The following is a 24711-nucleotide window of genomic DNA, read 5'->3' as shown; positions in this document are numbered from 1 at the left end:
GGAAGCTGTTTTTTTAAACGTACTACATGACGTACAGAGGACGCCGTGGGGATAATGAGCCAATCTATGCAGGGAAAGAGGTTTCATTAATTCATTTTAAGGGAAGAAAATGAGCATGAGATCGCATATTTGGTGATAGAGACAGAAAGAGGGACCAAATTTGCAAAAATAAATCTCAAAAAGGTCCCAACCACCTGGCAACTTATTGTACCGTCATTCTCGTGCCATTCGTGTGTGCAAAAATCTGCCGGAGAAGGTCAATACCGGCCTAAAAATGTGAATAATTTCTCTGGGGTGCGCGCTTGGCGAGCAGCGCTCACTGGAAAGAATGGGACATCGGCCTGAAACACTGAATCCAGTTCTTTTAATGCTGCCATTAAGTCCAACCCCAGGGTCAGGAGCTGCTGCTGCTGTGGAGGAAAGTAATATCCTGTTTGTGACATGAAGCGATGGGAAATGTGCTTTTGATTTTGACATTTGCTGTCGCACGCCATGGGAATGAAAAAGAAGGCAGCATAACCTTTAACATATCTAGATTTGAACAGCAACATGGTGTTAGTAATGAACGATGGACTACTCTACATGCCTACGAAGTTTAGCCGCATCTTACTAGACAACTAAAATTATCGCCTTGTGATTTTACGCCTCTGCCAACAAGTCAAACTGCAGCTGATATCCATGTCTGTCCAAACATGTATACGAAGTGAACACTTTTTGAGATGTTTGTATGAAATGTTGACATAATTAGAGTATTCATTCTTTATTCATGGCCCAAAAGTGTGTTTCGCGAGAGAGAACTCGTCCGGGAGTTCTCGCAGCTTGTTCTCGTCACATAAACCGGGCAGGACTTTTTTTCTTGCGTGCTGTCCGACAACTATTCTGTGATTGGTCAGAAACTGGAAGTGGGCGTGGGGTAATACGAAAAAGCGGAAACATGGGTAGCAGCCACTCTGTGAGCTCCCAGATGCTAATATTGGCAGAGTGACCGCTAATCAAAACGACTGTCAACGTCCAAAAATAATAAGAAGTGACTCTCGTCGTCGATCTCCGTCAGCTCCCACAATGCTTAGCACGTGTGATGTATGATGCGGTGGGAGGGGCCTATGAGGACTTTCCCCAGAGTTCGGCACTTGAGTTTGCCGTGAAGTATAAATGACCTGGCCAGAACAAACTTTTATCTTGTTCTTGCAGCCTTAGGAGCGAGAACAACTTTCTCGCGCCGTATGCAACAAGCTTTAGTCCAAGTGTGCAATTGTGCCAAATGTCAATAAATTCCCTTTAGGTGTTCCTGAGATATTACCTTTATAAGAGTGGGACGGGCAGGCGTATGGACAACCCAACGACACAAAGCCTCTGGTCAAGGTTGTCGCTTTTTTTATGGCTGCGCGCGAGCCATAAAAAAATAAAGGGCAAACACAAATACACATGCTTCATATCACAGATGCAGACATCAAACACACTCCACTGCCAGTCTCATAATCTACAAGCCATAACACATGCAGGCCTTTTGCAAGCTATGCAGGCAGTGCCTTGCGCTGGTCTACGTGCCCTCAAGGCGACAGCTGCGCTCAAGAGCGGAGACAGGTGGTTGAACTCGTAGATGTGCAGGGTTTTTAGTTTGCCTCAGAACATTACTTGAGCATTCATCAATCAACGTGTTCGCACAGAGCGGGCCAGAATGGTGTCCAGAGGCCATGAATTTATTAGTGTGGAAAACTTTCAGCCTCAGGAATGCAAAGGATGGTGAAAGATATTTTTTTTGCGGGGGAAAGGCTGCAGTTGTTAAGTGGTTTCTTTGGTTTAGTCTTTAACTATGTGATAGAAATTTGCAAAAATGCAAGCATCTTCAGAAATCTGCACCTCCTCGGGTTGCACGATCGCAAATTCCCCAGCAACGCTACAAGTCTGCGTAACCGGCTTCTGCAACTTCGCTGCAGTCCATCTCTAAATAACACGCCGACTGGCATTTACTCAGCCGCATCTGTCTCTGCGGCTCATGGCTCCGACATACGAATTCATACCCATCAAGCATCACTTCTCAGCAGACACTTTAGGGCGCCCCGTCAAAAGTCGAGGGACTGCGGCGCTCCTTTCTGCTGTAGTTTGCCTCGTCGAATAAAACCTATTTTGCATGTTAACTAACAAAAAAAAATAAAAATACTGCAGCATGAGAAGCTGATGTTGGAATATGCTGCTGCAATTGCATTGCTTGAATTGGGGCATTCACATTTTTGGAATAATTCAGCAACAAATCAGACATTTATTTCAAAAGCGTGTCTAACTGACAGTTGGAGAAATGAAAGAGCGAAAACAAAGCCCTTCTTTTTCCACACTTTCCATCTCTGCTACACCTACATCCGTCATTTCAAATGCCTTGCTGACTAAGAGCAGTTGGAAACAGGAGCCTCGATGACTCCGAAACAATGTCCCTCTCTTCCCACCGCTTTTTCCCCGGCGAACGTAGCAACAAGTTGTCCACTACGGCGTCCTCTGCGCCAAACGACGACCTCGCTCTGAGGGCGCGAGCTTGACAGGAGCGGGAGAGGGATGCGGGGGAAAGGGGGCGATCGGGGGCGCAGGCCTATTTGTGAGCCCAAAAATGAGGACAGGGAGAGAGGGTGCGTTTGCCCCTTGCTCGTCCTCCCCTCCCACGCCACGCCGTTGTCATTCGAAGTTGGTTCCCAGGAAAGAGACAGCTCGCCTGAGAGCTGCCCAGCAACCAAGCAGGCAGACGGAGACAGAGTTAGACAAGGGGGACGTGGTGAAGGGGAGTGAAGGGGGGGGGGGGCGATATGTCAGGGCAGATGTGACAGACACCGAGGTGACGTCTAGCACAGTCATAGATGCAAACACATGTGCTGTTGTACAAATGAACTGGAAGGCAGAACAGGAAGGGTGATCTGCAAGATGCGTGAAGATTTGTTTTTCAGAATTCAGTGTATTTAAGTTAGAATGAGGAGACAACCAGGATGCTACAAAGAAGATGTATTGTATTGTTTTACGTTTATAGGAGTTTCTAGCATTTGCATGACAAGGAAAAGCTAAACTTTATGTCTACATTTGCTCAAAGGCTCACTTACGTTCACAACAACTTCACTACCAACATATTTGGCGACTGTCCGAGTTGTTGTTAATTTTACTGCCTTGGAACAGATTTGTTCGATTTTCCGCCATGAAACAAACGCAGAATTAGCCGAACTTATGAATTAATTCTGCAAATAAACTTTTGCTAGCTAACAGAATACATCTTTGTAGCTTGCAAGCTAGCTAGCTAGCAGCTGACCCCATTGACTGGGAGCAGAAGCTAGCGGATGGTAAATGACAGTTGGAATAATAGTTTTAATATCACATGAATATTTGAATCCCCTTAATCTGGTTCCTCTAATTTTCAGTTAATTTAGGGAATATTCGCTTACATTAGCATTAGCATTAGCATAGACAAAATGGAAGTCTTAAAGAAGAAATTTTGGCCATTAATCGTCAGATATGCTTATCAAGTGTTTGTCAAGTTATTATTTAGTATTAAATAGACTCAGAGGATGTTACCACTATGCACCGATCAGGCATAACATTATGACTACTGATAGGTGAAGTAAATAACATTGACCATCTTGTGACAATGCAGTGTTCTGCTGGAAAACTTTTAGACTAGGTATTCAATAGGATGCTACTTAGACATGTAGCACCCACCTAGACCAGACCAGGCACCCCCACCCCATAGCAATGACACTCCTTGATGGCAGCAACCAACAAAACGGTTTAAGAGCAACTCAAAAAACATGAAAAACAGCACAAGGTGTTGACCTGGCCTCATAATTCCCAAGATCCCAAACTGATCAAGTATCTGTGGGATGCCTTGGAACAAGCTTGATCCACAGAGGCCCCTCACCTCAACCCATAGGATCCAAAGGCCCCCCCACTAACAACATTCTGTTGCCAGACAACACAGGACACACTCAGAAGGCCCATGTCCATTCTGACTCACAGCTGTTTTGGAGGCACAAGGGAGACCTACACAATATTAGGGATGTAGTCATAATGTTATACCTGATCGGTGTATATATTTCTGCTAACAAACGCTAGCGAGAAACCATAATATAACAACCAATTCTCTCTCAGTCTAACATGTTACATGAGCTCATTGTCTCCAATAGATGGAGCCTGGAGACAATCCTAGCTTAAAGACTGGTGGCGACAGGAAGGAAAGACAAATAGAAAGAAAAAATTGGGACCAGAAAGAGTGGGAGAGAAATGAAAGATCAAACCAGATGACAGCAGGAACATACAGGGGGAGGACTAAACCGAGTGGGAGGGACGTAAGAGAGAAAAAGAAATGAAAGAGTGGGAGAAAAAGGGTAAAGAGAAGGAGCTGGCGTCTCGACGCTGCATCGCCACCTGCTCCAAAACTCGTTCCGACCGAGCCGTCAGCAAAACTTGTGACAGCCAGCTCTGCCGACGCTGACAGGGAGGGTAATGCGTCCTACGGTCTCGCTCGGCTTGGTGTCACTCCCGCGGAGAAACCGCCAACAGTCTGTTGGCCCAGGAGTCGCTAACGGCCAACGGACACATGCCATCGCAGCCTCTAAATACGTGGCCATCATTTCCAAATGAAATGAGCAGCCATCACTTAAGATCGTGGGTTTTGATAAAAAACAAAATTACACACACATGCAAAGCAGCAGCACGCTCGCGGTGAATAATCAGGGATGTCTAGACGATGAACGTCACGAAGACTAAAAGGTCACCAAAACACAGAAACAGCCCCTGGCTTATCACAACATCAGCTTCCACTCTATTGTTTGAATATGTCAGTAGCAAATATCCTGGGGAAAAAAGGCAGATTGCTCCTGATTAAAAATTGTTGCATATCAAAGGAAGTATATAATATCTTACGTGCTGAGGTGGGAGAGTGATTCCAGCAAAAACGCCACGAGGGAGGGGGCAAGGCAGCGGCTCCTGCAGAGAGAGGAAAAGAAAGAAAAGGATGAGGCACAGACAGAAAGAGGAGCGAACACAAGTCATTGGGGCAGCGCCACACTGACACGGTGGATTTTTTTTTGCCGGCGAGCGCACTGCTGCAGCTTACACACTCACAAACACGCTGCCTCGCACAGTGTCTCCCCTTCCCAGCCACACACAGACACTCACAGAGGGCTGCAGCCAAGCCAGTGTCTGCACTGCATTGAGGAGGGGTGGAGATGGGAGGGTCCTGCCATGTCTGAGCACGAGAAACGTGTGTGTCTATGTTTGTGTGTCACATTAATTCGGGTTATGAAGCTCATTCGCCCCGCAGGGAATTGAGTTCCATGATAAAAGAGCATCTCTATCCAAGAACTGTTTTCCAGAAGGATATTTCACTCTCCTCTTTGTGTTTATCTCGTCCACCCTTTAGTTCAAAGACGTTCACATTATGAATGCATGAAACATTCAAACATGACAGCGAAAGAAGTGTTTATGTGTGCGGATAAAGGAGGGGTGCGGGGCTTGCCCAGTGCTGAATAATTGCTCTGTCCCAGTGCTCATTTGCAGGCATGGCCAAATGCTGCAGCAGCACTGGAACAAAGGCAGAGAGGGGGAACCAGGGGGGAAAAAAGAGGGTCTGAGCGAGAGTCTGGGAGGGAGAGAGAGAAAGAGAGACTGCAGAGGCCAGACAAGCAGCGCGGAACATGCAAACCAGTAGCACCGAGTGCTGACTGCCGAAAGCCTAACTCCCTGCTCATAACTCCAACCTCAAACCACATGAAATGAAATGTATTTATAGCGAAGAGACTCACAAGGGTCCCCGTCTAGCCATCCATCACCTGCACTACTAGAGATGTCAAAGATGTGTATAAATACAGAAATTATGAGCTGAAACGTGGAAAAACGGATGAAAGAAAAAGAAAACCGAATGCAGATGAGCGGACAGATTGAGATTTTTGCAGAGCACACGTGTGCTATTGCATGACATTGCAAATTCAAGTGGGGGCTGTCAAGGTTATGGCCAGTTTCGCAGAGAATACCCTCAAAGGTGTTGCTGAGCTGGAGAGGGTTTACACTTCCTGGTTGTCATATTGAATGTTTTCTGCAAATTTAGCTAAGCTTTAGCTAAATTTCTTCCACAACTGACTCAATACTATTTTTGTATTGTCTTGTTCACCATCCTTAACCATATGCTGCGGTAACTCTGCAAATTTCCCCACTGTGGGCTAATTTACAGGATTATCTTAAAGGATTATCTTAAAGGATTATTTTATGATAGTCACCAATATGTTTTATGACTACAACCCGCATGTTGGACAGAAGCTCTGTTGTTATGTATAATTTATGAGCATATTAACAGGCTTTTTTCTGAATTACTTCATCAGTATCGTTAGATTAATAATGTAGCGCTAATACTCAATAGCTCAGTAGAGATTATTAGCAGCTAAATTTTCATTGTTAGGTTATCAGACACACCTAATGCACCTATTTTCAGAATAAAAGCAGTAAAAGCTAACTGCCTGTATAGCCCCTAATTGCTCATAAATAAGGTTAGCTAACAGCTAGTAAACACAGGGGAGCATTAAGTAGCTAAAGGCTAACAGCGAAAACAGAGCTAAAATGTGCGCCGTGTCTCCAAATTACAGCTAATTTAATGTCTAAATTGGCAACTGTAAGAGGTTGTGAAGCTCGACCTGCTTTGTCGCGAGTCTGAACCTAAGGAACAAGCCGCTAAAGCAAACCAGTACGAGCGGACTGATGTCAGGAGGCACTCCCCGACATGATCGCCAAACCTCAGGAAGACCACTGAGGCTGAATCATAAGGATACAGTCATATGGTTCCCAAAACCACTTCAAAAATTAGAGGAGGAGAGGGAGACGAGGCCTTCTCCGTTTACATCCTTTGCTAAGTTTTAGTCATTGGTTTGTCCTGCTCTAGGGGGGTAGAAAGAGCCATCAGTGTGAGACTATAATCAAACTGTCAACGTTGTGGACTGGATCAAGTTTAAAGGAAGCAATTGAGATATCTAAAATGGCAGAGGGGAAATAATTTACGTGTCAAATTGAGTTATAAGAAAATATTCAGGGTTCGGTGTTCGAGATGAACCAAGAAGCTTGGCAGATGATTTGGACTTCTGAGCAAAAAGGTAAAAGAACGAGGGGCGATAACGAAAAAATAAGAAGGTTGGGTGGCATTTTGAGAGAGGGACAGAAGGAATCAAAGCTTGAGGAGGCTCAGACAGCCCTGTCAACGCCTGCCGCCTTTAGCGGGGCCTTTTGCCAGCACTGATTAGAGACCGAGGACTGAACTGGTGCTGCAGACCCTGCTTGCATAGCCGGTACCGTCTAATCTCCAAGGAAGCAGATGCTAGCCACGCTAACGCCAATCTGCCACAACCGAAGTGTCGACAGACACAGCAGCAGACTGAACTCGCTCCTGCCAGTGTACACATCGTCTTGTTTACCCTGTGGTTGACATGTGGACAGTGAAACATCAGACACACCCTTGCTACATAGGTGCAAACTAGCCACAACAGAATTGACTGTCCTTTTAAGGAGATTATAATAATGTTTAGGAGATTTTAGATTCTTTAATCAAATCAGTGCATACTGTCATCCCAGATCAGTCTTACAAATCAGAATTCAAATAAGAAATTATAGGTCAATCTCATTTGCTGTACTGGAATTTTGGGTTGGTCAAAAAAGCTGGTTGGTGCCTGAACTCCCAGTAGATATGACTGGGACACAGCCAACTCAATATGATCAGGATTAGCCAAATGGATCATCTCAGCCTCAGTGTAATCTGCCTGGACCCTTTCATCCAGATTTAGGTGAAAGATTTAAACGCTGATCAAAAATGTTGTCAGACTCCAGTAGTCCTGTCCAGTTGCTGTGTTGTTGCATGTCCCCCTATTCCATTTGACAGAAAAGCCGGCAAATGAATCATAATGACCAAGGAGAATAAGGCCTAGAAGAAGTCTGTATATTCTTTGTTTTAAGTTTCTCTGATGCAGGTTTTTTCCTCTCCTGAAAGTCCTTCCTCACCAATAGTCAGTGTCCTTAAATACAAAACACCTGCTGTTTTTGGAAGCCGATCACACACACATACACCGAGCGAGCCATGGATTAGCCTCAGAGAGAGGCTGCACCCTAAAGCAAATCACTGCAGAGGGAAGGATAACAAATTAAGCATCGTCTGGCTCTCTGGGAACAGGTGCTGACCGATACTGGAATTCATGTATACGCCGGTGTATCGGTTGTGTATCCGAAAAGCTGTGGATCCCTCGTTCGAAAGCATGACTCGAGCTTTTTCTTTTTTTAAAAAATGCAGCATTAGCAAAAGCTGTGTTTGTCTGAGAGGGCAAATTTATTGCAGGTGCTTGACTTTCTGCTTCAGTGGTTCTGCAGCATCAAGTATCATGACAGAGGCAGTTCAGAGAGTTTTCTGTCATGTATAAGAGAGCAGGGAGCAGTTGATATGAATGTACTAGTTTAAAAATTGAGTGCTTTGGGTCTATAAGGTCCAATGTGTATAGTACATCAGCCCCAGTTCCTTATGGCTTTTGTACTTGAAATGCGATGCCCAAGCCCAAGCTCAGAATAGTGCGGTTATACTACGTAATGGATTGCCTTAAGCATACATACCTAAAACATGATTAATCAAGGCCAGTGCAGCAGAAGCAAAGACATCTAACTTTCAGTCCCTTGTATAACTCCTAAAACACTCTATCCTACACTTCCCATAATGCAACGGAAAGCATCTCTTAAATCCCAAGCTTAATCCAAGACAACCTTCACCAAAACACAGTAGCGCCAACACAACCGTACTCACAGGTTTAGTCATTTTCTCAAAACCTTAGTCATTAGGTACAGGTCTAGTGATTTGGTGTCTTGAACTGAAACTAATTATCTCATCTCTTGAAGAATGTGTGCACATGTTTATCTTTTCCTTTGAGCGCTAGACACGTTAACTGTAAGCCTCCCAGTTAAAGCCATGCTAATACTTTCACCCAGACATGGACCTAGTAATCGCTCATACTGGCAGCCGGATGGAAATGACTGATTGGATCACAGCTAGCGTCAACGGGGCCGCGGGAGCAATCTGCACGAGGCCGGCGTCCAATTCCAACAACAACTGCTCCCTTTGGCCAGAAATGGTAGGAAAAAAATGACAGCGGCATCTGCTTGTTTTGTTGTTTGCCTTAAACAAACGCTAAATTAGGATCTAAGTGTGTGGAAATCTAATTACACAAATCCACACTGATCTGGCTGTGTGTTTAAAGGTTAGCAGCCACTCATCTGTCAGTCATATCCAATTCATATCATTTCACCGAGGTTATTTATTATTATTAGATGGCGTAATTCCCTTTGATATGTGATCAATTTGATGCACCAGCTTAAAACTTTCTTTATTCTGAATTTTAGTTTATTCCAGAGACTTCCCTACTAATGACAATTTCTCCCCCTAAAGATCAATCTATGAAAGATCTACTGCTGATGTCGGTTGGGGGGAATTGGGGGGGTTGTTTCTAGACGCTCAGATGTCAGAGGTCAAAGGCGAGTGTGTTCAGAGCAGGTAGGCCAGACACAAGGAGCTAATCCTCTCCATCCCCTAAGAGCCTTCTGCATATAGACACAACAGCATGACTCACACCAAATCCAGAATCCTACACCTCAGCCTGGTGCACAACTTGCTGATTATCACCTTAACACTGGGATCAACACAACAAATCTTTAGAAATCCAATGATTTCCATTGATTTTTTGAGCTGTTCATTTACTGTGCAAAACATAGTGCAAAACTATACTATCTTTCTATGCATTTTTGTGTTTTGTCAGAAAGGTTAAGTAACATTAGGACACAGTTAAGCAGATTATGACTCATTAGCTGGATGCTGTGTCCATTGTCAAGCTGTTTAAAAAAATAAATAAATAAAAACTTTAGTGTCCCTATAACGCATCCCTGAGGATCCCCAACCACCGCCTACTCATGTAATTGGTCACAAGGCTGCAGTAACATGGAAAAATCTTCCCAACCCCATGGTTCTTTTAAATCAGCACACTAAGATCATTTCACGAAGGACGAGAGGGTGTCACCATCTTTGCGACCTAATGGTCAAAGTTTTGAGGGTGCATTGCGACTTCATTTATTCCTAAGAGGCTTTTTAATGAAATGAAAATGTCTTTGAATAAAAATGATTACTTCACTCCATTTTCATTCACAGGAGAATGAGAAACCAGATTAACTCTGCCCTATTAACATTTTAGGAAAATAAACTAGACATCGTTATTCAAGAGTGCTTCTCCAACTGCGTTCGTGAAAGGCTCTCCAGTGAATTAAAAACCCAAGCGGTTTGTGAAAATGCAGCTTTTCTTGTTCGCAACTGCCAAGAGCAAACAGCACGCAACACATTTGCCAAGAGTGAGCGTCACACCATCTCAATGGCCGGCCTGCCATTCATAACAAAATTGAAAACACAACCAATGAGCACATGAGAATGTCCAATGTCAGTCCTGTGCAACAGCTGGACCACCACTAGTTAAAATATTGAGAGTGACGGATGGATGGGAAGCATTTTTCCTCTCTACCACCCAGCAAGATGGCCTCTCGGGGGTATATAGTGTCCCACTTACATATGCATGTATACACTGAGGAGGCACAATAACACACACACTCTCCCACATGTCTAAAGATGGCCTGTATGTGTGCGCTACTCTGGGACCGTCATTCCTCACTGATATAAGCAGAACACAGGAAATTCCTTAAAAGTGAAATATGCCTCGGAGTCTAAAACGGAGACTTTAGGAGAAAGAAAAAGAGAGGAAGTACGTGTTTTACGGCAAAGGAAGAGGGGTGGGTGAAGGGGACTGACACTAAGACAGGGAGGGAATTCAGGGGGTGAGAACGCAGTCAACGGATTTTATGGACTTAAATAAATTTGCGCCTGTCTGAGGGTGTGTGCCCGCCTCACAATGTAGAGGGGTATGCTGTTTATATTAACCGTCTGCCAGGTTGTGTGTGCGAACATTGCGTGTTGCCTGGCTTTACGCTAACCACAGGGTGTAGCCGTGGGGCTTTTGAAGTCGTCTCTACACCCTGGCCTGAACTCAAACACAGGCTACTGTACGAGAGCCCATATTACTGCATGGAAAAAAAAAATCACAACACGAGTGTTGCTTTGAGAAAATACTGCTGTCTGTATTTCAGTTGTAAAACTCCACTAGGTAGAAAAAAAAAATGAAAAACAGGACTAACCCAAAGATTCATAGTTCAAAGTATTTGAAACAATATGAAAAAGTGGTAAATTGTCTTGTTCAGGATGCCGTTTTTGTCCTGATAAGTAGCATCATTTATCGATTATCAGATTTAGGAATGGTCATTATGATAGAAAATGTATAATTTAGCTTCAAATTTAGCCCAATTAGCTAGTAGCCATTCTTGTATCCCTGAATGTATCTTTTGATATTGAAGAAAACCTAAAATCATGAACACTTTCAAGCTAGCTCTGGACTTGTAAAATCCCTTTTTTATGATTTCTAAACTGATTTATGGACATTTATTCAGATTGACCTTAATTTCCTCTAAAACTAAACATACTTCCTGCTCTATGCCTTCATTACTCTCCCACCTTTACACCCTTAAACCACTTTGCTGAACTTTGGCTTCAGGTGCACAATCTCCACGTGTAAAAGGGTCTTTTTCTTCTATATGATTGTTGTCTGCACCTGCAAGGCACCCGAATGCAACAAAGAAATCATTTATGAAGTAGAACACTGACTCCAAAAGGTCAGAGATCCTGCGATCTCGCCTACAAGCGCACGGAAATAGCTAATTCAATTGAAACGAAACAATAAATCAAATGTGCCCAAAGAGGAAAACATTTCCCATTATTGCCTCACCTTTCGGCTTGATATTTGCCCCGAGTCTTTCACTAATAATGTCATCTCTCTGTGGATCAGTGAAAGGGCAGGTTACTAAGCAAAGGAGGGTAAATGGTGGTAATTTGTAGCAGGGATGTCCCTGCGTCTAAGCCTTTTCCTGTTGATGGGAGATCTGAACCTCAGCGTCCACACGCCATCTGTTCTAAATTAGCACCTACACAGGGAGCACTGAGATCTGGGCACCAGTGGTCAGACGCTGGGGTTTTAGAGTCCTGAATCTCCAGGACTCTAAAACCTCTCTCTTTTTTTTTTTCTTTTTTTTTTTTGTGCAAATAAGCAAATGCAAATTTTTTGGAAATGGCATCCAGAACAATGGACGCCTTTCAGATTTTTTTCATTCAGTTCTCACACCCCTAAAGGTCTGGGAACCACCTGCACAGATGACACCGGACGGTTTATTAAATGATGTCTCAGTCCAGATGTTGGATTGTTTCTCCAGAGAAAAATGTGAGAAGGTGAAAATAAGCACAGCTGAGCTGCTGCTGCCGCTGCTGCTGCGTTCACGCTTGGTGGAGAGAGGACACACGTGTCACTGAGACTGAGTGAAGTGCGGAAGTTTCTGGAAGTCATCAGCGGCAGGCAGGGCGGAGGGGGCCAGCTGCACAGGACTTTTACTGCAGAGAAGGAGGATGTCACAACTCAGCAGCGCACACACTTGGTGATATACAGCTTTCGAATATATCAAATGAACATCATGCACAAAATACTACTTGGTGAGACACACAAAACTACATTAGCAAAATGCCACATCCTGGACTGGCAGGTTACTGACCCGCCAGCCAAGCGTTAACGCCAACAAATGATAAACAAACACATCTCTTAGTTGGAGTCAACAACTGTCAAAACCTTATGGGCCAACTCTGTCATTCAGGCGCTGCATGGGAAACCGCCCTGTCAGTAAAGCATCCAAAACAAGCAAGCCAGCAGTCCCTCCTCCCATCCCCCAAACTGGAATGAGTCATGGCAGGAGGCTCGGGAATAGGGATGGAGTTTGTTGGCCGAGCTGAATGGGGAAAAACTGTAAGAAGCACCACCCTCATGATAAATGAATAACAATGTGTTATGTTTTGAAATCTATTTTTATTGGGAGCAAATTCTCAGCTGCAACCCAATGCCGCCATGCAAGTGGTTTTGCAAGTTTTAGATTGTTTACTGACCATTTTGCAAACCACCATTTTCAACTTTAGAGTAATGGGTGCAGCTTTTCTGTTTTTATCCATATCTGTATGGTATGAAAAACTGCAACGTCAGAAAGTTTCGCACTACAATAACTTAAACGACAATTATTTTTCATCAAATTTGGCAAAAATGGGATTCCATACCAAATCCTTAGCTATCTTAACAGAGGGTGTTCTATGGCGATTCTAAAAATAAACTGAAAATGAATTTGAAAGACTATGCCTGGCTATGTTTACCCCAGTTTTTATGAGTTGTAAAGCAGCCTAGCATTCTAGCCTCTATTTTCTTGCTAACTTCTATTTATTATATCGGAAAGGGATGCAAATTAAATTGCAAATGGTTTCTCCCAAATGCTATATATATAAGACTACAGTGTAAGTAGAGCATCTAAAGCTACACTGTTAAAACATGATTTGAAAATGCTTCTCTCAAGTACATTTGTAGAATGTAACTCACTCTATGGTGCTTTAGATGAACTGCAGCTCAAAATAGTCACTTAGTATTTCCAAAAACTCGCCAAGTCAGCAAATTTGGCAAAAATGGGCTTCCATACAAAATCCTCAGCCATCTTAACAGAAGCTGTTTATTTCAATTCAAAAAACAAACTGAAAATGTATTTGAAAAACTATGCCAGGCTATGTTTACTCAAGTCTTTATGAGTTGTAAAGAACCAAACAATTTTCTTTTAGTTGGTGTTTTCTTGGTTTTTCAATTTAAATTGAGCTAACCGGCAAACCAGCTCCTCTTTTCCAGGAGGAAAGTTGATAGCCTAGCATGGTAGCTTCTATTTTTTTGTCTAGCTTCTATTATGCAAATATTTTCTTGTGTTTCTTTTTCTTTTTCTTTTTGATTTTAAATTAAGCTAACTGGCTAACTAGCTTCACCTTTCCAAGAAAAAGGTTAATTACACTGCAGTGTAATGCTAGTGTGCTAGCATTAGTTTTCTTGCTAGCTTCAGTTTTCTTGCTAGCTTCTGTTTTCTGAATGCAAGTTTTAATGGCGAAATGGCTCCTCCCAAATGCTATACATAAGACTACAGTGTGAAAGTGTAAAATTACACTGTAAAACATGATTTGAAAATGTTTTTGTCAAGGAAATTTGCAGCAGTTAAACCACTCTATGGTGCTGTACAGATGAACTGCAGAACTACAGGACAGAAACGAAGAGCATCACCAGCAATGGTGTTTGCAGCGCCTGGAGGAGTGGAAACATCATAGCTATTCAATCAATCAGCCTTTTAAACTGTATTTTAGTGGCAAACACGGGCGGTCAAATGTGCAGTCCTTCTGCATCTTTTCCTCTGTCGACAGGAAGCATCTCAACAGGGCTTTCACCTTAAGATAAGTGCTAGCTATTAGTGTAAGTGATACAGCAATGTTGTGGTTAGAGTAAGAGGAGAGGCGGCATGACATCCACGGGGAGGCAATAACGTACTCAAGCCTTTAAGAAGTAGGTAGATGAGGGAAGTAGGGCCAGGTGGGGTTTGTTCCCTTCTCATCACTTCCTACTTATTTCCATTAACAAAATCAGATGAAGACGGAAGCTGGAATTATTAAGAATAAAAAGCACAGCATCAACCTAAGTACTGTGCACTGATGAGGGGTTTGGCATGATGAATGTCTTCCTGCACTTGACCGACCCAAGAGTGAGGTCATTCGTCATTAACTTACTTGACTTATACAAGCTCGCAGCCAACTGCACCTCAGGACACCTCTCTCTGGTTACTTCTGTGGGCTCTGTTAAGTCAGATTATGTCTCCTAACAAGAAAATCAATCTAGCTCATGCCCAGTCAGGGTGGATTTGTCAGGATTATCGTCTGGAGCCCAATGCTTTGAGTCGCCTCAATATTCTGTGGCGCTCCGAATCTTAAAGTGACCGAAAAACAACGAGGCGATTAAGACAGTTCAACCCAAGTCTACCATTAATACTGTAGGGCGCAGCTGGGGACGACGTGTGGGCTCCGAGATCGTGCGGGGTTCAGGAGGCCGCTGCTACTGCTGTAATGATAGTACTTTGTTTCCATGACACTGAGATGAGTCACTATGGCTACGGCTCCATCGAGAAACCAAGTTAAATGGAGAGGGAAGGACTGCGACGGCGGAGCTCTTTATTGGCAGAGAGGTGATGTTGTGGGAAATGAAAAGCTTGGTGTACGGCGAACTCAAGTGCTTGGAATATAACAAAAAATGTTTTTGAACTACTCCATTCGACGAGTTAGGTGAATAATACATTTGACGTCAACTTAAGCCTGCTACGAATGCCAAAGGGTATATGACGCATTGTAGGTGGAAGGTATTTCAGGTATGTGAACAGCAATTCATTAGATTTGAGAAGCTATGTTGATGTTTAACGGTTTAAGGACAATCAATGGTTCTATTTTCCGCATCATACTGGGTGAAATCTTAAGTTTCGTCAGCATGCCATATTCACCCCTATCAACTGAACAAAGAAAGTGATGACACAGCCAGAGTGAAGGACTGCCACACCGACTAAACCCCAGCGCAGGTAAGTTCATCTGTCAGGAACGGACGCCAAGCACTGCTGTTGTCAGTGCACCATCAGCTTCCACAGAGCTGTCCTCGCCAAGACCTGCAGCAGGATGACGTCGCCGACAACGCAACAGACTGCCACTTTGGCTTTGCACAACCGGACCAGACACACACGTTGAAAGGCACACCCACGGCGGGGCCGAGGAACTCACGCACAAAAGCAGAGCCGCACGCAGACAGAACGATGCAGGGCAGGCTCAACCGGGGCCGTAGCGTTGTGTTTTCATTACTCAGATGTGGACGCAGATTAAAGCGCCTTGCATCTCGAGCCCCGCGCCTTTGTGGTTCAGATCGCGAGTGGTTCTCATGCCTGCCGACGAGACGCCGCCCACTGCAGGAAATAGCTGGGCCCGAGAACATGGGAGCTACCGATGATAAAAATGCATTCCGGTCTGGTCTGAAACGCGCGGAGCTGTGCCGAATTAGTGCGGAGAACATGGGGGGATAAAGGATGGCGGGAGAAGCAGCAATCTGAAGGGTTTACTTTCCTGTTTGCATCAATCCTCCTTTAAGTTTTCATCTGATCTGTTTTGGAAAAATAAGAGGGCAGGGAACTCTGTGTACTTTCGAGGACCTTTATCACAGCCATTATCGGGGCAGCAATGCTTTCATTCACCCTCAGTTATTTACATTTTTTTTCCCTTTAGAACTTGTGTCTCCAGTGGTTTCATTGCACTGTATTATTCAATGTAGCCATGGGAATCTGTCTATGACGATCTAAACAACAATCTGCAGTCCCCAGTCGCTAGCTATGTAGTTAGCATGTCCATACCTGACATCTTCGTATCTTTGTTAGGAAAATTTGCACCCAGCCCATGAGTGTCTTGCAAAGTTATGTCCATTGAAACTGTAAAGGGCTGCACTGGCCTTAAGGCATCAGTATACATCAATTGAAACCCTCTAGTCATAACTGAGGAGGCCGCAACCGACAATTTTAGTACCCATTTGAATCCAATAATATCTGGTTTCAGGTTTTCTGTATAAAGCATACTTCAGCCTGACAAAGGAGGATACTTACTGGACGCATAAAAAATAAAATGTTTCTCAACACAACAATTTGTCCGCATGTCTTTTGAGCAATCATGCTTTGGCTTCATCCACGGCAGAGGCTGATTTACAATAAACTAAACAGGATATATTATATTCAATAGAGAACTGCCTTCTAAATACAGGCTACGACCGTGAAGAGGAACGTCGAGCAGCGGCGGCCAAAATATGATCTATTATGTCACCCCGGAGCTGCGAATCCAAGCACGATCCCACACACAGCATGCAGCCACTAATACGATATGTTAAAAAAAAAAAAATCAAATCAAAGAAAGCCTGAAAAGTGCTCCCACTCAAACAAGTGGGAGCCAAACCTCCAGCGATTCTGACGCTACGTGTAAATCACATCTGCTTCATTTGATCAGCTCGGAGACTGGCAGGTTTGAACGGCCCACAATGCTGCAACCGGCGGTGATTAACTCATCTGGATGGAAGGCTCTTTGACCGAGGGATGCGACGGGTCATGCAGAAAAAGAGGTCTATTATGCAAGGGTCCGCTGCCTGTGAATAGAGGACGTAACTTGTGTGGATTCTTTCTGAATCTCCTCTATGGGTGACCCCTGTGTCAGGGAAAATGGGGTGAGAGAGGGAGCCTCAATTAGGGGCCAAATGTGGAAATGAGCCTGGCAAAAGTAGCTTGGGGATTTTCCTCTGCACCCCACGGAGGCCGCGGACAGGAAGGAAGGCACCACACGCAACCACCTTCCGCGGTAGAAAGCAGATGGCGGCGGATTAGCATCTGAATGTGGGCATGCAGATCCGCAGGGGTCCCCCCGCCCCCCCTGCCTCCCCACGGGGGATAGGTGAGCTGAGGAAAAGAAGGCTCTTGGGGGACAAAAATCAATAATCGGCGACCCGCGGCGCGCAGACAAAAGACCTGGGAAAAGCCGGTGGCTTTAAACAGCAGCGATTTTTGCAATAGAAGCAGCTAATTACAGACTGTCAATCGGAATACGCTCCTCAGATATTTTTACTGGAGGCTCCGCGTCACACGTCACACAAAAACCTGAAAGTACAACAGCACAGAAGCAAGGCTGAGATGGCGATCAGAGCCTAGTGTTATGTAGACATGACAGCAACAGAGATAACATCAGGACACATACCAAAGGAAGGGATGTCTGTAATGTTTGGACTTGTACTCCAAGGTCGGAGAAAAACATGCGGGTATCAACAATGAGCTACAGTCGTACGGTGAAAATCCCTCATTTCATTTAAAAAAAAAATAACTTTCTAACCTGATACAGAAAAATACAACTAACTGGAAGCCTATTGAACGCCATTCAAGCTTGAGGAAAACAAAAGGTAACAGTAGAGGAGAGGTCGATACATCCACAACGCTACGTTGTGTAATCTTTTTCCCTACGCCGTAGTAAAACCTTGGCTCCCAGACCTCCTTGAGAAACACGTCACACTGTTTAGATGCAGGGGTAAAACACAGCAGACGGGTTTGCCGTCCCTAAGGGACCCAGAAAGTCGACGGGCTCAGCTGTACGATCTGTAAAAAACAATAAAATATAAGGTTTACAAGGAAACTGGGGCTACGTATAGTACGGATGCCAACATGTATGTCATGACTCAAAAACTAAATAATAGGCCAAGCATTGTGGAAAAATAACTTTTGGAAGCTTTTCTTAAAGACTTTAAACACATAACACAGCCTAGAATTGCACATTTTCTTATTTTATCTTTAACAAAATGGTAAATAAAATAATATCTTTGGGTCTGTGAGCTCCAGTTCATCGCCAGTTTGTCCCCGGCCACTGTCAGCCTTCAAAAGCCTGGCCACGCCGGGGTCAATGACACCCACAAACACAAATCTCTCCGGGAGAAAAAACCCTGTCGCAGAGCTCATTGTGGCAGAGAACAACCCTCTCCTACCCCTGAGGCCATTCATAAACATCTGTTGATGCTTCCAAAATAAAGCTCCTTTTTTTCCTAACCAGGATTTACGCTCTTTGATTTAATGAGACGACCTGGCAGACAGTGCCTTAGGGACGGCTCAACGTGGCTGGGTGGCATTTAATATAAGAGGAATACATTAGACAAAAAAATAAAAATAAAAAAATATGATGGGTAAGGTCTAAATGGACAGAAATGAAGGGAAAGGCAATTTTCCAGTGAGTATCCTCTTACTACGCAGCGAGGCAGAGCCACACAGAGGGTCTACGCGCCGGTACTCATAAAGGGTCATTCCTTTGAAGGGGCTGGTTTCCATGGCAGGGGTTGCCGTGGTGAGGGGGGCCCTTGACGGTCCCAGCGGAGCAGTGGGCGCAGTAGTCAACACTTCAAAAACAACACAGAAAGTCCACGTTGGAGGGTACTTGTGAATGAGAGACCCACCACGGCAGTGCCGCGTCACCCTAGTTGTGAATAACCAATCAATTTCTTGGTCTGTCAAACACCAGAAACACAAAGGTATGTCATTTACTAGGACAAGGAAAGGAAGCTGGAACCTCCAAACAGACAGTAGATTGGCAATCCAATGTTCTGCTGGGAACCTTCTGGACCTGGCATTCATGTGGATGTTACTTAGACATGTAGCACCCACCTAGACCAGACCAGGCACCCCCACCCTATAGCAATGACAATCTACCATCTACCATCATCTGACTAAAACTGAATAATCTATTAATTGTTTCCTGGGTAAAATGAAGAGTAAATGCAACTCTGCAGATCCAAAGTGGTTACACCGGATTTAATGATGCGTTCAATTACATCCTGCGTATTTCTATATCCGTCTGTTGCATGTCTGGTCGAGTGAGGAAGTTAGCTGCACACATTCAAGCAGTGGTCACAGTTTTTTTTAAAAAAAAAAAACTTCCTGGAGGCCAGCCAGGACGTTCACTACACACAGTCAGCTGCTGTGTTCCTGCAGTTCCAGCTAAAAAAAACTGTCTCCCCGAGAACGTGATGTACCATCGACGCATTCATGCCTTCCATCTGTTTCTGCGTTTCACACCGGCTTCACAGAACCGCTGTGTGTGAAGTAACCACAAATTGGCGGTTTCCATTCATCCAGCATCCAGCCCTGACAAGCAGATGCGCTCGAGCGTCCACACGAATGCATGCTAACACGGTTAAGAGATGTTCTGGTTTAGTTAGGGAGATTCAAGAGTCCTTGGAGACTTATTTCCATGACATTACAACCCGACCTTTTCCCCTGAGTGGATGAAGTGAAAATACACTCCAAGTGAGATGTGACTGAGAACAAATGTCCACAAAAGTGTTGAGAAACCTGAGAAAATCTTCACGTTCTAACAATACCTGGACTCCAACAATGAGCCTCATTCAGTCCCGCAGCTCACTTCACCCAATATATTAGCCTTTCAACTGCTGCCGCCCGGCTGTTTGCAAAAGGATGGAGGAAACAATCTAGCCGTTTAGCCTCCACATCTGGAAATCATAAAAAGGCCAAGCGCGACGTAGCTTAGCTGCTACGCTAGGCTAACAGGAGGTCCCTTGCCCATTCAGGAAGAAGCCGAGGCTCATTAGTGGTTTCTTCCCCACCGTTGGCCCGGGTCAGAGTCCGAAAATCAGTCCAGCCTCACATGCTGCTACTAGTACATCGTTTAGACTGCCATTAAGTCCTAAAATAGCGAGCTCACGCTACATGGAAACAAAAATGAACATGGGTTTGCTCAAAAATGTTTGAAAAAAACCCACAAGATCCAACTGTTTCATGATTTCCAGTTATTTTGTACATCATAATATAACTAAATATCTTAGCCAGGACTGTGTGCAAAAGTCAAAGGATTTTGCAATATTTTTTTGCATTAATCTAACCAGCTGGCCACATACGGACGCTATCATAATATTATCCAGAATATGTCAGCAGCCCAGTTGCTCACATTCTCTTGCGCCAATTAGGGGTGTGAAACCTCAAAACAGCGATTCGAGGCTGCACTATATGTCATACACTTATAAACTTCCTGTAATAGCTCCGTGTGAACGTACAGCATGCTTTTTGCTTGGAATGTGTCCACACAAAGTGCTAAAATCAACCTATGCAAAGCGAACCACTCCAGTAGGCGTGTTGTAGGCGCCTTTGTCTCCCAGAAATCCAGAATAACTTCACTGCTTTTCTCTTCCACAGCCTCTTGTGCACAACCTGCCATTATCACACTGACCTTAAGGATTAGCTGGCAAGGTTATAACACAGAATCGGAAGTGAGAGGAGAGGAATATTACAGTTGCCAATATCTGAGGGAGTTTGCTGGCGAGTGTGAGAACGCCCCGCATGAGTGTCCTCTCTGTCGAGGGGCATCGTCCGTGAGGAATGAAATGTGACAGCGGCTGTCAGGGCCTGTTTGGGAAACTGGCTGCTAGTCAGCTATGGATGGAGCTCTGGTACAAGGACAAACAGGGGTGGATGAATGATTGGAGAGAGTGTCCCGCACCAAGGAGGTCACAGGACGTATCTCCAGCAGCAGATAAACTGTCTTCATGCAACTTGGTAAACTCAACAGAACCTGACTGGTTGGTTGGACGTTTTAGTGCTCAAAGGTACAGCTGTTAATCCTCATATTAACGCTCGTTTCGACTACATCTGACATAAAACAGATGGCAAACTGTTCATGGTGGTGAGACGAGATGGAATGCAAAAACCTTTAGGGAGTTTTATTAGATTTTCACAACCACTTAACCCTAACCCTCTGTTGTTCTAGCATGGTGGTTTACTTTCTCTACTGAGAGTCATATATCAATTCAAAGAGCCCTCGAGAAAGACACTTCCTTTTTCACCATTTGACAATACGTTCATTCATTCTTTGGATGTGAATGGCGTACGTAGAACTTGTTCTTCTATGCCCGACAACAAAAAAGTCCAAGGAGACCGATTAGCGCTCAACTACGCCAAGAGGCAGGGCAGGATGTGTGTTTGAGAAAGTGTTTGTGGGTCATCTCCATATGCAGGTCAGTGGGCCGTTCGGTCCGTCTGACGTACGTGAATTAGATTAGGTCCCTCTCGCAGTCGAGACTTAATCACGTACTAAAGCGCAGTCCTGCCATCTCCCATTAGGCACCTGTGGCGCAGAAGGCCTCCGACGAGACGAGCAGCAGGGGACAAAGACCTAAAACACCTGTGATCACAGGACCGGGGTGCAACGCGTTCACTGAGCACACCGCAAAGCGCGCCAACTCCTGCAAATCAGACGGACATTACTCGAAAAACTCACAGTTTGTCCTCCAAAACCAAGCAGAACAACGAATCCCCAAACAACCTCAGGGACTGGGCTCCTTTGTCCAAACAACTCGTCCCAACACAATCCCTTCACATGAGGTCGCACCAGCCAAGATGGCATGTCTTAATTTCAGTGGAGCGCGGAGCGGTTGTGTGGTTTTCAGGACTTTGACAGCGCACCTAACCAGAATTGACGTGGGGAAATACACTTAGCGTCTCTGCGTGGTGGAGGGAGGCGGATTGGGTTTCCCGGCGGTTGGAAAAGTACGAGGTGGCTAAACATACGGCTCGCGCACATAATTCACACGCTAGTAAATAACATAGATTTAAATAAGTTTGCGGCTTATGTGAGCGAGTGCGCAAGACACAACCTGACCCGATTAAGGTCATTTCAATTACTCCATCAGTGATTAGACTCTTTAGACCCCAATCTGGATTGAGGGAGGCTTGTACTTAAACAAGAAGAAGTAGGTGAAACTTAATACACATCATGCCTTCCCCTTAATGCACTTTGTCAACCTCCATTTGGGCCGAGCCAAGAAACACCTAATCTATGTTAAACGGGCGTAAAAAGGAATCGTTTCCAGTTCTTGCCAGGCCTCAATTACATGTGTACAACCAGGATGTGTAAATCTAAATCATGCCTAAAACATATATTTGAAAGGGTCTTCTTCTTTTCCCTATTGTTCTGCTCTTGGCATGTGAGACAAAAGCCAATTTCATCCACTTCCTGCCGGACCTTTAATTTAGTCGCCGCCAGAGCAATCCCAGCACTTGGGATCAAATTGAACCGGACAGAACAGGCAAACACGGCGGATTACGCCGAACTTTAAGACGGTCTCGGGTTACTAAACCCCGCGGCGGGCATAAACACGACAAACCCAACATCGTGAGCACGCAAAGGCGGTGTTTTCGTTGCATATCTTGTCCGCGGCTGAGGTTTTAAGGGGCTGCAGCTGGAATGTGCAACTCCCACAAGCTGGGAGTCTGCGGGTCCTGCTTCTCCTCATCATGTGGAGGATGGAGGGAGGCATGTCAAAATGGATCTGTGCATTTTCAGATCATTATCAATGACTAATACACATTATACATTAAAAAGACATGACAATCCATTAAGGGAGGACTCTAATTATATTGGGAGGCTATATCTGACTCCAAGAAGGCTTATTCCCTATCAAAATAAAGTGATGATTATGATTAATTCCACTCTCCTATTAAAAATGCACGTGTGTTTTAAGGCATGCATCCTTTTTCTGATGCAAGGTGGGCAAGAATGGGCTACTCCCATATCCACAATGCACAGCCAAGCCAAGAGCAGGACAATGGCCAAAAATCCAAACATGACCACATTTATAAGAGCTTAAAGTGTCGGTTGGGTTCATTTCCTCAGTCACGTCTGTGAGGTGCTCTGCTGGCGTTGATGGCTGACTGCAGAGCCGGTTTCAGCACCCTGCAGGCGTGGACCAGAACAAAAGGCGCAGGCTGCAGCAGCAGCAGCAGCGGAGGAGAAGACGCGCACCAGGACGCAGAAGCAAGGCAGCGACAAATAACAATTTATTTATTTTTTTCTCTCCACCTGACTGATTGGAATTTTTATTCTAATCGTCTGTGAAAAGTAACAAATCCCACGAGATTTTAAGCAATCAAATTTGTAAACGCACATCAACGCGCAGCAGCAGCAGCAGCAGCAGCACCAAAAGCGGCGGAGGCGCAGGAGGATGAGGATTAGTAGATGGCAAAATTAATAAATAGACTTCTGCGGGAACTTTAGCAGCTGTCATTGTTGGATTAACATGTCTCAAACTCCCCATTCGCATTGGTTTGAGTCATCAGAGAGAATAATTTCAAAATAAAAAAGGCAAATAAAGCGGTTCAGCTCTTACCTGGAAGGTTCAGACTGCTGAGCGGCACTAATGCACTTAGTGTGAAGAGAGCCGTAGTGACAATGAGAGCGGTATGGGGCCCTGTGATCCCTCCCATTGCAAATTAAAGTACCGTAAATGCACCAATACGGGCGCATGAGGATTTCATGGGTGCAGCGCGCATGGCGCTGTGACTATATGTGCATCTGCGCAACGTATCTACAGATAACGCAACATGATTGCGTGGAACAACCTTGTGCAAAAGATGTATTCTAGCAGCAGACGTGGCAGGTTATGGTTAAATGGCTCCTGCGCGCACACTTAGCTGGGGAAACACAGTGAATAACACGAGTGCAGGGCTGGAGCAGTGGGGTGTGGCTGTTGCTGAGGAAAGATGGAGAAGAGAGGAGGGTAAATGTGGAAGTGGTGCCAAGGGGGGGAAGGATGGTAAGGAGGAGGGGGTGCATCAGTGAGCATTAGCAACTCTTCTATCCCCCACAGGTGAGGCGTGGCAGGGATGCTGTCTGTTTCCCTGATTCGCCCCTGGCATGTTGTACAAGGACGTGCATCCACATCGAGGAGGAAATGTATCTTGCGCAAAACAGTTCATGAGACACTTGAGGCTGAATATGTCAGAAAAGACATGTAAAATTTAATATCATCCCTAACCTGCAGTTAAACCTTTGCAGAGGTGCTTTAGAATCATCCACTCACATTCAACAGTCTGTTTTTCCCTGCTGTCTGTGCTGCAATGGAATCAAATAGAAGACTGGTGATTTGTCATTCCTCCACCGATTTAGTCCTTTCACTTACTGCCACCTATTGGTAAGAATAAGACAATGCACTCAGGCTTGATTTGGCGCTGAAGCTTCCATTTGAACTACTTTCTTATTATATATGCATGAACTGGTGAAGTTTTCTACACAGAAGACAAACCCAGACACATAAAGACATGTTCAGCAATGTGGAATTTGCACCATCTGCTATAAAA

At 44.6% G+C, this 24711-nt stretch overlaps 1 protein-coding gene across 1 annotated transcript in view; it reads right to left on the bottom strand.

The window, feature by feature from the left end:
* LOC311509423 (uncharacterized protein) overlaps nt 1-24080 on the bottom strand; it is a 53012-nt gene extending 28932 nt beyond the window's left edge. The window contains exons 1-2 of the mRNA XM_084574632.1: nt 23742-24080; nt 4894-4956 (exon numbers count right to left, since the gene is read on the bottom strand). The gene's annotated coding sequence lies outside the window, so the exon portion shown is untranslated. The remainder of the gene's footprint in view (nt 1-4893; nt 4957-23741) is intronic.
* Nucleotides 24081-24711: the final 631 nt, after the last annotated feature.

The sequence above is a fragment of the Chelon labrosus genome, assembly GCF_963514085.1.
Source record: "Chelon labrosus genome assembly, chromosome: 24".
In the NCBI taxonomy this organism is placed as follows: domain Eukaryota; kingdom Metazoa; phylum Chordata; class Actinopteri; order Mugiliformes; family Mugilidae; genus Chelon; species Chelon labrosus.
The sequence above is the reverse complement of the archived record's forward strand: the minus strand, read 5'-3'. Positions and strand labels throughout refer to the sequence as shown.